The sequence below is a fragment of the Malaya genurostris genome, chromosome 2 (genome assembly GCF_030247185.1).
Source record: "Malaya genurostris strain Urasoe2022 chromosome 2, Malgen_1.1, whole genome shotgun sequence".
NCBI lineage: Eukaryota > Metazoa > Arthropoda > Insecta > Diptera > Culicidae > Malaya > Malaya genurostris.
In genome coordinates, this window is record NC_080571.1 from 73,747,197 (window position 1) to 73,760,245 (window position 13,049).

Below are 13,049 nucleotides of genomic sequence, written 5' to 3' on the forward strand. Positions count from 1 at the left end.
TTTGATCTGTTTTGTAAATGATATAGGAAAAAATAGAAATCAGGTGAAAGTTTTTCTTTGACATCAAACTTCATATGTTTAATAGCATTTGAAAAGCTATTTTCGGGTTTTCCATTTTGACATTTGTACATTGTATTTTAAAATAACATTACTAGCACAGAAATAAGGCAACCAATCTCCGCATTATGACAGCTAAATATTTCGCCTTTTATAGTTTTATATTGGTTTTACAGTAGCTTGTAGGACTGATAAGTTTTTAATGGAAATTCGTGCGCAAATACATCAAATATGCAATATTATTTTTATGCTATTGTTTTTATTCTGATTCATTCTTTTTTTTTTTTTTTTATAAAATTTTTTTTATTCAGGCCAATTTGTGTACAAGCTTTACGTGGCCGAATGAGCCATGTTTTTATTAGATAAAATAATTTTTTTACCGTTGGATCTCGTTGTCACCCTTTTTCTAGGGGGAGAGGAGCTTCCATTTTTATCTTGCGATGAGTGAGGGGCACTTTGTTCGTGGCTCGTCTCGTCCTCCATTGCCGCATCGGTGGTATCGTTGTTGGTTTCCGTTTTTTCTTCGTTTTCCTTGTAATTCGCATTCTTGGGTTGGTTGTTAGTTGCTGTAGACGCGCCTTGTTGTGCATTAATTGCAGTTGTTGGTGGGTTTGATGGTACAACAGGAGTACTGCGCTCACTAGTTTCCGTTGTTGGGCGGTTGTCCTTATTTTTGTTTAAAGATGTCCTTTTTGCAGTTTCAGTGCAAGGTTTGCCGTAGTGTGCAGGTTGTTCACAAAACTGACATGTAACCAGTTGATTTTCATACGTAATCAGCGTTTTACACGGATGTATCCCGTCTTGATCACAAATGATGTAAGATGGAATTGCTTTACGTAGTTGCATACGTACTACTCGCACGCCATTCCGGATACCCGGAAAAAAATTCCGCCATACTTCCCTTTCGATGGAAAGAACTTCACCGTACTGCGACATACATTCCCGAACATACCCCTCGCTGGTCTGCGGGGGAAGGTCATGCACGCGTACTTCTATGGCATTGTCCACCATGTACACAGGGATTTTATATTTAACATTGTCATGATCAATACTGTGCACCCCGTTATTAACCGAAGCAAATGCAATTGCATCTTTTTCACGTTTGAACATAATGTACACACAGTTAGACGCCTTGTTGAATTGAATCTCACTTACATCAGTAACGTTTAGATGCATTCGTTCTTTAAGTAGGATTTCAATTTCATTTGCTGCTGGTCTAACTTTGCAGCGCTTGAAATCAATACAAATTGAATTTGGCCTTGTAGGCCAAGTTTCAGGCTTTGTTAAATCGTATTTGCCCATTTCGTACACTCTATTGTTCACTACACTGTATTGTCTTTGTTTCTATCGTCTCGACCGTAAGCAATTGTCGACTGAGTCTGATGAGATGCCAGCACGAACTGTGATTCATTCTTGACAGTACGGTATTTAGTACAGTTACTACGAACTTCGCCTTATGTAGAGCGAATTTGCCTTACAAACATGAACGCAGTAGTGTAGAATTTTAAGAAATGAGGTTATCTGTAACGATAAAAATATATAATAATGATGATCTGTTAGCTCAACAATTGATTTGCTCGTCAAGCTGTTTGGTTTGTTTGATGACGTTCTAAACGAACTTGTGAGGAATAAAGTTCATGTTTGACAGGTATCACAGGTTCGCTTACAGTTTTATTTACAGTCAAATTGGTATCAATATTTAAGCGAACCACGGACAGCTGTCAAATGTTGCTTTTCCAGCTCAGCTTGTGAGATTACGTCATGTTCATGTAAAACCAGAATACCTTTTATCTGCTGATACTGACTTTCAGCAGCTATTACTCAGTCTAAATGTTTGCTTCAGTTTCAGTTTTACCTAGTAAACATTCGTTTGAGATTTTTTAGGAAGGGAATTGATGAAACTAAACATATTGTTAGGGCAACCATGGATCATAGGCTGACTTTGACGTTTCTCCTACTTATGACATATTTTAATTGCTTTAATGAACTCTTCCAGAAATATTGTCATACTTCGTATTTCTTCCAACGAATATTACTCTCAAAGCAATATTTTTAGAAAGTAGTACACCGAGCTAATCCGAACTTCTCACGTGTACACTCGAGTACTAACACAAACGCCGGTTGGTTTCAGTAGATCGAACACACGAACTGAACGTCGACCACGAAGCAGAAATGGTTTCGGTCTACAATTAAACTTGAATAGAGAACGCGACTGGAATGAACCATCAACTGAAGCACAACGTAAATAACGCGACACAAACGGATCAAAGCTATGCTATGGTGTGCCCCCGCTCTCTCGGTATGTGCAACAATTGAACCGTAAGTATTCCGCGTTCACGTCACAACCGTAGCTGGGTTGGTAGCCCTTGGCGTTGACGGTGGCGGTAGCACCCTTCATTGCCTCCGCCTGTGACGCCGAGCAAGCTGAGTTCACTCGGTATCGCGCCCGGCAGGTTTTCGGTGTCGATTTCTAACTCCGTGTTGCATATTTGATTGGAAGGTATCGAAACTTCCCAGACGCCATAGAAGTAGCGGTTATGGGCGATAGAAGAGCAGTTCGTTATGGCGTTCAGCCAATTGCACGGCGTGGCGGACGACGGAATGCGCACCTCGAGGGAGTGGCAGCGCAGTTACGGCTATGGTCGTAATGCCTTCGAGGTTGGTACCAATCCTTTAAATCGATCGAACTTCAAATGGCAGCAGGCAAATATCGTTCTGCCGTGCTTTGCAGCAAGGAGTTCCTCCTAGCTGCAAAACACTGAATCTATCACGAACTGGTCTATAGGTTCTGAAATTGGCTGCTTTTGTTCTACGGGATGGTGGCTTCAATTTTTCCTTTCAAGTGAATGTCAGATTGGAGAGCGTGATATTGGGTGCGAAAAATAAAGGATTGTCGCGCAATAGTTGTGGTACGGTCTATAATGGCGTTCTTCACTGTTCATCAGACAGGTGGGAAGATCAGCATGGAATGGTAGCTATTTTAAAGCCATTCTTTATCGATTATATCAAGCTTGAGGGACTTATTTGTGATCATCATTTATGGTCGCATTGTTTTTAGATTGTACATATCTTGATATGTATTGCTGAAAGTGTGGAGTTTTTGGCATGTATCGTAAACGGACACAAGGTACTCTTCTAAACATACTACTTTAGTGAAGGGTTATTTTTTATATTTGGTTTTATCTTGCAACATGAAACCAAAAAATCCATTCAAAATTTGTTTTCGTACTTTAATAAGGGAATTAATCATTTTTCCTTTTGCATAAGAAATTCAATTCTCGCTTTTTCAATTTGTAATGGGATAGTATTCAAAAATTTCATATTTATTCGTAATCGTGATTTAATCACACAGCCTAACCACATGATACACATCGGCACGGAACGTAGTTGATCAAGCTAGAGCAATATGCTTAATGAAATTTAATCGAAGGACAGCAAGTCCGTGCTGCTTTGCATTTTCCGCATATTTCAGCAACGGTAAAATGGATCATTATTAGATCAGCGGACCAAGTAGACGTGCTAATTGAGAAATACGTTTTTATTATATTAGTTTATTACATGGGTTCCGTTCAGAAAAAAACAATAGATTCACAGTTTTTGTTTCTCATTAAATCAAACTTCCATACGGAAAGGAGCCTTTCATTCTCATTAAAAGATAACAATCTTAATTTCTGTACTTCTTCTCTTTTGCTATGCAATTATTTCACCTAGGATTGCTCGGAATGATGTCCCAATGAAAGTGAATACGTGATAGGATTGAACTAATTTCTTATCTCAAGCCTTCTTAAGATTCTACCATTGCATTTGTTCCATGCAATGCACAGTGGGAAAAAATTGAGATAGGTCAACAAACTAAAGCGTTTCTTATGCAAAAATGTCCAAGGAATTCAATGGAATGGTTTACAATGGCCGCACGAATCGCAATCCTGCTTGTTTTACCCAAAATGTACAGCAGTTTTGGGGTTTCCTATAACATTCGCTCTGTAACTTGAAAAGAAGAACGATTCTAAGAACCCACACTGGCCGCACGAAACGTGTTGGTGGCTATTTTACCTCAATTCCTCCAATATGTGAAATTTTCATCTAAATCACCCTTAAGTCTTAAGCGAATCACGTTGAAAGCATACGAAAACTATCTTCTATTCGATTCTCCAGACTTTTTCACATAATATAAGATAGTTTACGTATGCTTTCAATGTGGTTCGCTTAAGACTTAAGGGTGATTTAGATGAAAATTTCACATATTGGAGGAATTGAGGTAAAATAGCCACCAACACGTTTCGTGCGGCCAGTATAAGTTCTGGTATTCGATTCTACAGACTTTTTTACATAAGATAAGCTAGATTAAGTAAACTTCTTAACATAAACTTATTGCCGAGATTTAGGGACGATTTACAATCATGAAATGGAGAAAATGGGGTAAATCATGAATCATGAAATGGAGAAAATGGGGCCTTCAAAATAGGCCGTTTTTTTCGGAGATTGACTGTTTCGTGCATTATATTGCCAGCACAAAGTAACACATAAAACGATAATACTTTAAAACATTCTTGGTAGCCGGCTACCCAGAGCAATAAACACATGATAACATTATTAAAACATTTACTAACAATATATCCTCTCCTGTGATGCATGTGGGAATGCAGAGGATTCCTCGGTTCTTAGTAGCAACATGCATCGAACTAACAATCCTTTCCCTCCCAAGTAGATCTGCATTCGGACGTGGCCGGCGTCGGTATTGATCAGCATGCATGGTTCAATACAGTTTGCACAGTGTGAATCAATGTGTTATTCCCAAACATGTTACTTCAAAAAATCATTTTGCAATCTCAATTGGTCCAGATCAATAACGGAGTAGCAACACACGGGCGGTCTCTAATGCTAATGCTAATGCTAATGCTAATGCTAAGAACATAATTTGTAAAATGAATGAATTTTTCAAATATTTTCAAAACTAATTCAAATTACATGTTCCATCATTTAAAAACAATAAAAATCATATTAAAACCGTTCATTAAATATGTGTTAGATAAGCCGCAAAAATGAGTTATTTTTAACGCTCGAACATGTCGATCTCAGAAGCAGTGCAGTAAAATTTCATTCAATTCAATTGAAATCTGCAGTACACTTCACTCTTTGACACACACAACGTTCGGTGACGTACCAACGGGCAGCATTCAGTTCTTTAATCGATTCTCTTCAAATCAAAGCTCAGTTTAACCACCGTCAGTTGATTTCTTGAAATCACTCTTTCAATAGCGTGAGAGCGGCCTTCAAATGAGTTTTATGTAAACATTCGAATTGGTTCAAGATAATAGATGAAACTCAAACCAGGTAGCTGAAATATAAATTAAAGAATACACTTAAATTAATAGTTTCATCCTTCAGTTTTCATTTTTAATACTTTACTTCATTTATAATTCGTTTCATTCGAACTTGCTCACTACCAAGAGCGAAGACAATGAAGGAGCTAGACTACTTGGCACTTGAAACTGAGCAAGCAAACTTTCAGATGACTAGATACGATTATTCAACTGACGATGAATTCTGGGAGCTTCACTTGAAAATGACAGCAAAATTCATATGAATTTGTATCGATATGCTGCCAGTCAGTGGCCATAAATTTCATTTTCAGCTGATATCATTCGATTGAAAATTAAATTTTACCGCACTGCTCAGAAGATGTGAATTTACACGATTTTTCTAGGTGCGAAGTTTGAAGCACCAATCTCCTAATGATTAAGGAGAACGTGCCATTTGAGCTAATTTAAGCTGGTTCGCGGACTACTAGGCATAATTGTTGACAGTAATACAGAAACTGATATGCGAACTCTCAGAATTTCGTAATATTTGGAAGAATCGTTATCCTTCGAAAAATATTAAAGTCGTGTTATTTTTTATTTTGTCACTAGGGTGGTCACCCTAGTGACAAAATTTAGGGAATTTTTGTTCGATTTTCTTCAAAAAAGACATTTAATTTAAAAATAATAATTTTTGAACCACTCGACGATTACGCTAATTTTTGGGTATTTTGTCTACAAATGCCTATAGTTTGTGGGAAAAATATGCGGATATATTGTGTATTTAAAATTCGGTATTTGAAAAAGTAAATTGTATAACATTTCAATGGTCGTTAATGTGTTTTTCTCGATTTTTTTTCAAAAAAGAAATGGTAAATTTAAAACTTTTGAACCATTCCATCGCAGTGGCCCAAAACTAGAAAAAGACGGTCAAAAGTCTGTACTGACTTTCACTGAAGTTTTACAAGATTATATTACGCTTCTTTTGAAAGCAGCACCTTAATTTTTTGTTAAAAAGGTAGTACCAATTTCGAAAAAAAATTATTTTTTTTTTCATAAAAATGTTTTTTTCTGTCTCATTTTGAGGAAAAAAACATTTGAAGTTATTTTGCTGAAGATATAAATAATGTAAAAAAAAATTTTTTTGAGATATATTCACTTTATTTTAAAAGCAGTTTTTTTTGGTTTTATCTTTACAAACAAAGTATGAAAAAGTATTGTAAAAGTACAAACCTTTACGAAGAGATTTCATTTTTAAACGTGTAAATAAATTGAGTTATCGCAAAGCAACACGTTTTTTAAGACGATATGTTGATCGTGCGACGCTTACTTAGAGATGTGCGAAGCAGCTCATACCGGTGAGCAGCTCCGAACCAATTCAATGTGTCAGCTCATCACTTCATTTAGATTGAACTAAAGGTTTGTTTTGAGTGCCGTTTTTTTTTGCGCCGTTTTTTTTTTTCAAGTGCATCATTGATGCACAAAGAACAATGCTATGCGAACTAACTTGTCTGCGAATTATCATTATGTCATATTTGAGAAAATCTGCAAAAGTGGCATTTCTGAATGTACCTTAGCCTACTGAGTGTGAGGTAAGATTTCTTATTGACAATGGCTCATTCAATCTGTTAAAGAAGGATAGATACACATTTGAAAGAACGAACAAAAGCTCATGCACACATTTCTTCTCATTTATAACTCGATCTTCAAGAGCCGAAGATCCGTTCAGCTCGTAGCTTGTTTCCACCTTACCAGCAGGGATGCCAGGTCATTTTTTCAAAAATATGTGATCAAACCGAAAACATGTCTGTGCAAAATCTGTGCACGTTTCCCCGTTTCCATAATAGCTGATCGGAATCATTTTGGTAAGCAAAAAAGTCTCTTTATTTCCTACCGCTCTGTAATTTTTTGTGTTAAACTGTGATCAATTTAAAAAATCTGTGATCGATTTCAGAATCTGTGTAAATTTGTGACCATTTTCAGAAATCTGTAAAAAATCTGTGCAAAAGGTTTAAAATCTGTGAAACACAGGTTAATCAGTGAACCTGGCATCCCTGCTTACCAGTGCGGTGAACTGGTGAGCTGCGGTTCTTTTAAAAAGAGCTGTGAGCTATCAGCTCACTTTAAATATTCGATTCACTGGAATAGCTCAGGAGCGAAATGCACATCTCTACGCTTACTGCAAAAGTGAGTTATGGAAATAGCAGACGCGAGACGCCCTCCGTTTCTTAACCATTCATGGTTTGAATATTACAATGTTAGGGCTTTGAGTTTTAGAACGTCATTTGTGTACCCTTTTAACGGTTTTCATGGTTTGCGACCAATGGGCACTATGTAATTTAACTTTTTTTTCTGAAAGCTTAATCATTTTTACATAACATATTCAATTCTTACCTATTTTAGATTGTAGAACCGGCTATTATAAATAAATCTCGATTATTTGTTATTTCTAATACATTTGTTCGTTATATTTCGAACTTCGTCGAGATCACAAAATGTCCGATTTTCACAAATTCAGATTCAAATGAAAGGTCTTATGGTCTCATAGATCGCTACTTAATTTTATTCCGATCCGATTTCTGGTTCTGGAATTACAAGTAAATATGTGCAATAATTTGCACTAAATTTTCTCGGATATTTTGCAACCGATTTTTACAGACTAAGAAACAAAAAAATGAAAAGTCTTGAAATTCTTTAAAAGGTCCCTGAAAAGTTGATCCAGATCCGACTTCTGGTTCCGGTATTACAGCACGATTAGTGAAAATTTTCAATTTCATGAGTATTTCTTCACAAGCGATGGCGAAACGTGGTACACATTTTTATAAAACTTACTGCTGAATTCATCTTGTTGGCAGACCTTGTTAGTTCGTGAATATATGATACTACTTTGGGACCACTAGTCCCTTCAATTTGTCAGCAACGGTTAAACCGATTTTCACGAACCATGATTCAAATTAAAACTCTTATTGTCTTGAAGGATACTGTGGAATTTCATCCAAATCCGACTTCCGGTTCCGAAATTATAGAGCGATGAGTGTCAAAACATTCAAATCGTCATTCAAAATGACGATGCGAAACAAGTACACGACGGCACGTGCGGCTTTGCTCCATTCGTAGCGTGCTGCGTTCGATTTCGTATAGCGTGCAAGGTTGTCAAATTTAAATCTATATTTTACAGGTAAAAACTATGTAAATTTGTAAATCTTTTATTCAATTCGTATTTACTATTTAGTGTTATTACAAAATCATGATAGCGATACCTTTCTATATTTAGTTTGTGTGTGTATATATGTGTGTGAGTATGTGTCAAATAAAGTCATTCATAAAAAAATCTCATAGTCCCATAGGTTGCTATAAAATTTCATCATGCTCTCATAGGGTAAAGCGTGGTTAAAATTGCACACCGTCATTTTGAGCGACGATGCAAAAAAGGGTAAAATTCCTCTAGATTTGTCTCAAATCTTATTTAATGTGTAGGCTATTATTATTATTATTCCAAGTTTTCGGCTCCAGAAGTACTGTAAATAGTGGTCAAAAAGTTTAAAACGAGACTCACTCAATTTTCTCAGAGATGATTTGATCAATTTACACAATCTTAGGCTCAAATAAAAGTTCCTATGGTCTCATAGGTTGCTGTTTAATTTCATCCGGGTCCGACTTTCGGTTCCAGAACTATAGGGTAAAGTGTGTTTAATTCTTTCTAATTTGACATAACTGTTTACAAATTGAAAAGGTGAAGTTAGTTTATACCCAAAGAAAGTTTCTTATTTTATTCAACATTTAAAAAAAATTCTTCACAGAATCTTCTAATGACACTTTTGAAAATATAAGTAATATCAGAGAGGCATCAATACACCACGAGGTTTTTTACCTTGCGGAGAGTATAATATTGCTCACACATTTTAATTCCACAAGCCATTTATAACCATTTCGGTACATTGCCATTAGCAACATGTTTGATAAGTTGCACAATTTTTATAGTTACTTCCTTTTTACATGACGATGTAAAAATTTGTACAGAACTTCCACAACTGCTAGTACGATATGAGTAAGTTGGTGATTTGCTTCATAATTATTTCAGATGTACTCCAAGCTGTTCTACAATGAATCTTTCGGCAGTATTTTGAAACTTAACAGTGATAAGTTGCATAACAACAATTCTAAAACAATTATAAAACATCTTCAAACTTCGATAAGTTACATTTGCTACTTGGAATACTACCTGCCAAACGGAATATTTCTGGGAAACTTGCTCTACTTTCTTCGATCTAAAAGCTTTTTTTTTTTTCAATAGTATAATATATATTTTCAGGCACACTGCTTAAGCTCTAAGATGCCAGGGGTATTTCCTAATCTTAATTAACGACTAACTTAAAACTAGAATAGTATCATTAGATTATGTCGTCTAGAATTTTTGGAAAAAGCTTTTAGCTGGCGTTCGGCAGTGGTCGCTGAATTGAATATTGCATGACTTCCAGTTGGTGCTATCTATGGCCGCTTCCTTTCAGTTCGTGTGGGTCCGCGGGAAACACCCCCAGGCTACGAAGGCCCGGCGGGTGGCCCGCATGCTGGTCATCGACTGGAGCGTAGGACCGTAGGCGGTAATGGTGATGTTACGAAGAGATGAAAAAATAAAAAAAGTAAATATTGTGGAAACCGAGGTAAATAGGGGGTATGGAAACAAAATGTCTGAAAACTACAGAGATCTAATTAGTTGCCATCGAGATGGTGAAGAGACGGGGGAAGGGGGAACGAAAAGTTAGTGACAAAAAAAGATCTTGTTAGTTCCAATGAAGATGGTGGACAGGGACGGTGATCGAGAGAATCGGGCGGATGTTAGTGTCGAACCTGTAGGTGGAGATTATACTTTCTGAGCGAGGTATAACAGATTACACTTGGATATTAATGTGTTTGAGGTACTGGTATATAAGAAGCATATAAGAGATATCCCGACTAGCCAACACATCTCGGACCGGAACTTCAGGTGGTCTACCTCGGGCCCTTAGGGAGTCCTTTAATAAAGACCTGGCGTCACGATACTCCGTACACGTCCATACGACATGCTCGATGTCCTGATAACCGTCACCACAAGCGCAGAGACCGCTCTCCACGACTCCAACATCTAAAAGCTTGTATTATCACCAATAATTTATTTTACACAATGAGCAGAAATACGTTCAGTCAGTGTGCGAAATATTTCACGCATTGATGAAGTATTTACGTATTTAGGGTTGTCCAAATTTTGTCTCGAACGTGCCTTATCCAAAACCTTTAGAATGTTGCAATCGTCAAAAAAGCATACGTAAAAGATTGCTAATATTATTTTACACAACTTCAACACCCAAATTGTACTATGTTCGCGGATAGCTCGAACTTGATTTTATAACAGCTGAACGTACAAACGGTCTCTAATGAACGAAAATGATAAATGAGAACGATTATGCTCGATGCAAATCTGTTGCGAACTGTTTCGTATGCGAAACCAAGAGGAAGCAATGAATTGTAAATGAAAAATTACGAACATCGAATAGAGGAAGCAATACGTTGATAACGCACTTTCGCTACCTATCGGGGAAAAGTAGCGGTGTAGATTTGAAAGCAGACCGCGATGCAACGGAGTTTGGCTGGTTGTGCGAGTTGTTTCGCGATTCAAATCATCATTGGTAACTATTCGGATTCGACGTCAAGCGAGGGGATGTCGAAATTATGGTTCGCGGGATCTGTTCTATCGTGGAGTAAAACTGGAGAACCGACCGTTCGTCGTTCAGTGAACCGTACGCCGTAGAAGTAAGTTAGGTCTTCGGGATGTTGTAAATTTGATCGTTTAATTGATCGTGTTGTAAACCGATACTGTCATGTTTTATGCATACATACAATATGTTATTACGAAACGTTCTTGGCACAAAGTGTAGCAAAAGGCAGTGTAATTCTACCTTGTAAAAGGTCAGCTTGCCACTCAGCCTCGGAGCCGGACTTCGACGCAGGCGTTGCTTCCACAGCGTCTGAAATCGATACAATAACCATTATTTTTGCATCATACGGTTAACAAAACAAGTAAGCATAACCATGCAGGCGATCGAATACGTACCAAACGCATCACAATTGATCACCACCGAGAAGCAAACGAGCTCAAAGACAACCTGTCGAAACGTGAATTAATATTTTTGCATACAAATTTGCATAACTCCACACAACGAGAGGCCACACCAAAGAAGGATTGCAATTTTCCTGCGAGACGACCACGACGACGACGGCGATGTCGAAGTCGGTGACAATGGCGACCGGAGAGATGTTCTGAAACTCAGAAACGTCAAACTGCCAGTAAAATCGAAGCACCGCTGATCGTTCAATGACCGCCATAACTATCGCCAATGGTGTGTCCTGCGTCTAAACAGCAAACTCAAAGCCGAAGGTACCAACCCGGCGTGATGTGCTTACAATGTTCGAACTATGCAATTAAAAGCCGCGTACACGATCGTTGTTTTTTTTCTTCTTCAATAAACAAAATTGTGCGAAGAAGGAAAAGTGTAGCAGCCTCGGTAGAATTGCGAGGCAGGCACCCCAAAGGCAAAGTGGGTGGTGGCTGTGGGGTGTTCAAAATCATCATGCTTTCGATTTCTGCTCAAGGTCTACCACACTGATCGATACGAACCGGTGCCTGGTTTTCGTTGCTATTTTTTTTTGTTTTAAATTTTCTGCAGGCTTTGCATCTAGTAGATGCACATGAAGTTACCGGATCGTAATTGCAAGGAATCAACTAAATCTGTCCTAGAGCGTGGGTTGCGGAATCAAACTGGTTCATGTGATGCCTGGTTTGCGTGAGAATCCGGACTTCAGTTCCGGGTAGTACCGGGTCGGCATTTTATCTTGATTATTAAGCTGCGAAACGATTCAGAGATAGGCAATCCGATCACGGTCAACGAGCTTTTAGTAATTGCTAGGCGCGATGTATTTTTCTGAAAGATCGACTTTTTCTCTGACGGGTCAGAAACTGATCACTGAACGAATACTTTCGACTAGAGTTATGGTGTATTTAGGACTTTACTGCTTATCTCTGTAGATGAGATAATTTTTTTAAAATTAAAAAGATGAGTTCAAATTTCATGGTTTGTTTGAAAATCGTGTGGAATTCGAATCGAATTCTATTTGGAACCGTTCATTCGTTCTTCAGAAATTTTGAATTTTTCGGCGAAAACCGTACGAGAGCAAATCAGTCGATTTCGTTGGTAATAAACTTCAAATGGAAATGCAGTAACTTGTTTTCATGTAACTAAAGTAGTAATCGTTCACTTTTGTGCACTTTTTCAAAGATCGCTAAAATTTACAATTTCTGCAGCATTCTTACAAACTACGACCGTTTATATGTAGAATTCAATCACTTTTATTTCTGTTGAAAAGATTAAAAAACTAGTATTTTTTCACGAACGATGGTCAAAAACAGATAAAAATCCCATCAAAATGTTCTGATAAATTCTTCTAGTTTGCAGAGCTTGTTAGTTTGTGGGCATGAACACTTAAGTCGGCAATAATGGTCCCCCCTTTTCTTATTCCGGAAGCATCGAAAGTAGTGAAGAAAAACTCCAAAAGCTCATATTATTTTTTAAGCTACTATGAAATTTCATTCGGATCCGACCTCCGGTTCCGCAGTTACAGAGCGATGAGTGTCAAAGTTTTCAAATCGCCATATAGAAT

General features: G+C 37.5%; 1 protein-coding gene across 3 annotated transcripts in view; it reads left to right on the top strand.

Annotated features, from left to right (window-relative positions):
* The window catches only part of LOC131433073 (mucin-2-like), a 235,204-nt gene that overhangs the window by 31,181 nt on the left and 190,974 nt on the right, over positions 1–13,049 (top strand). The gene's annotated exons all lie outside the window — the stretch shown is intronic.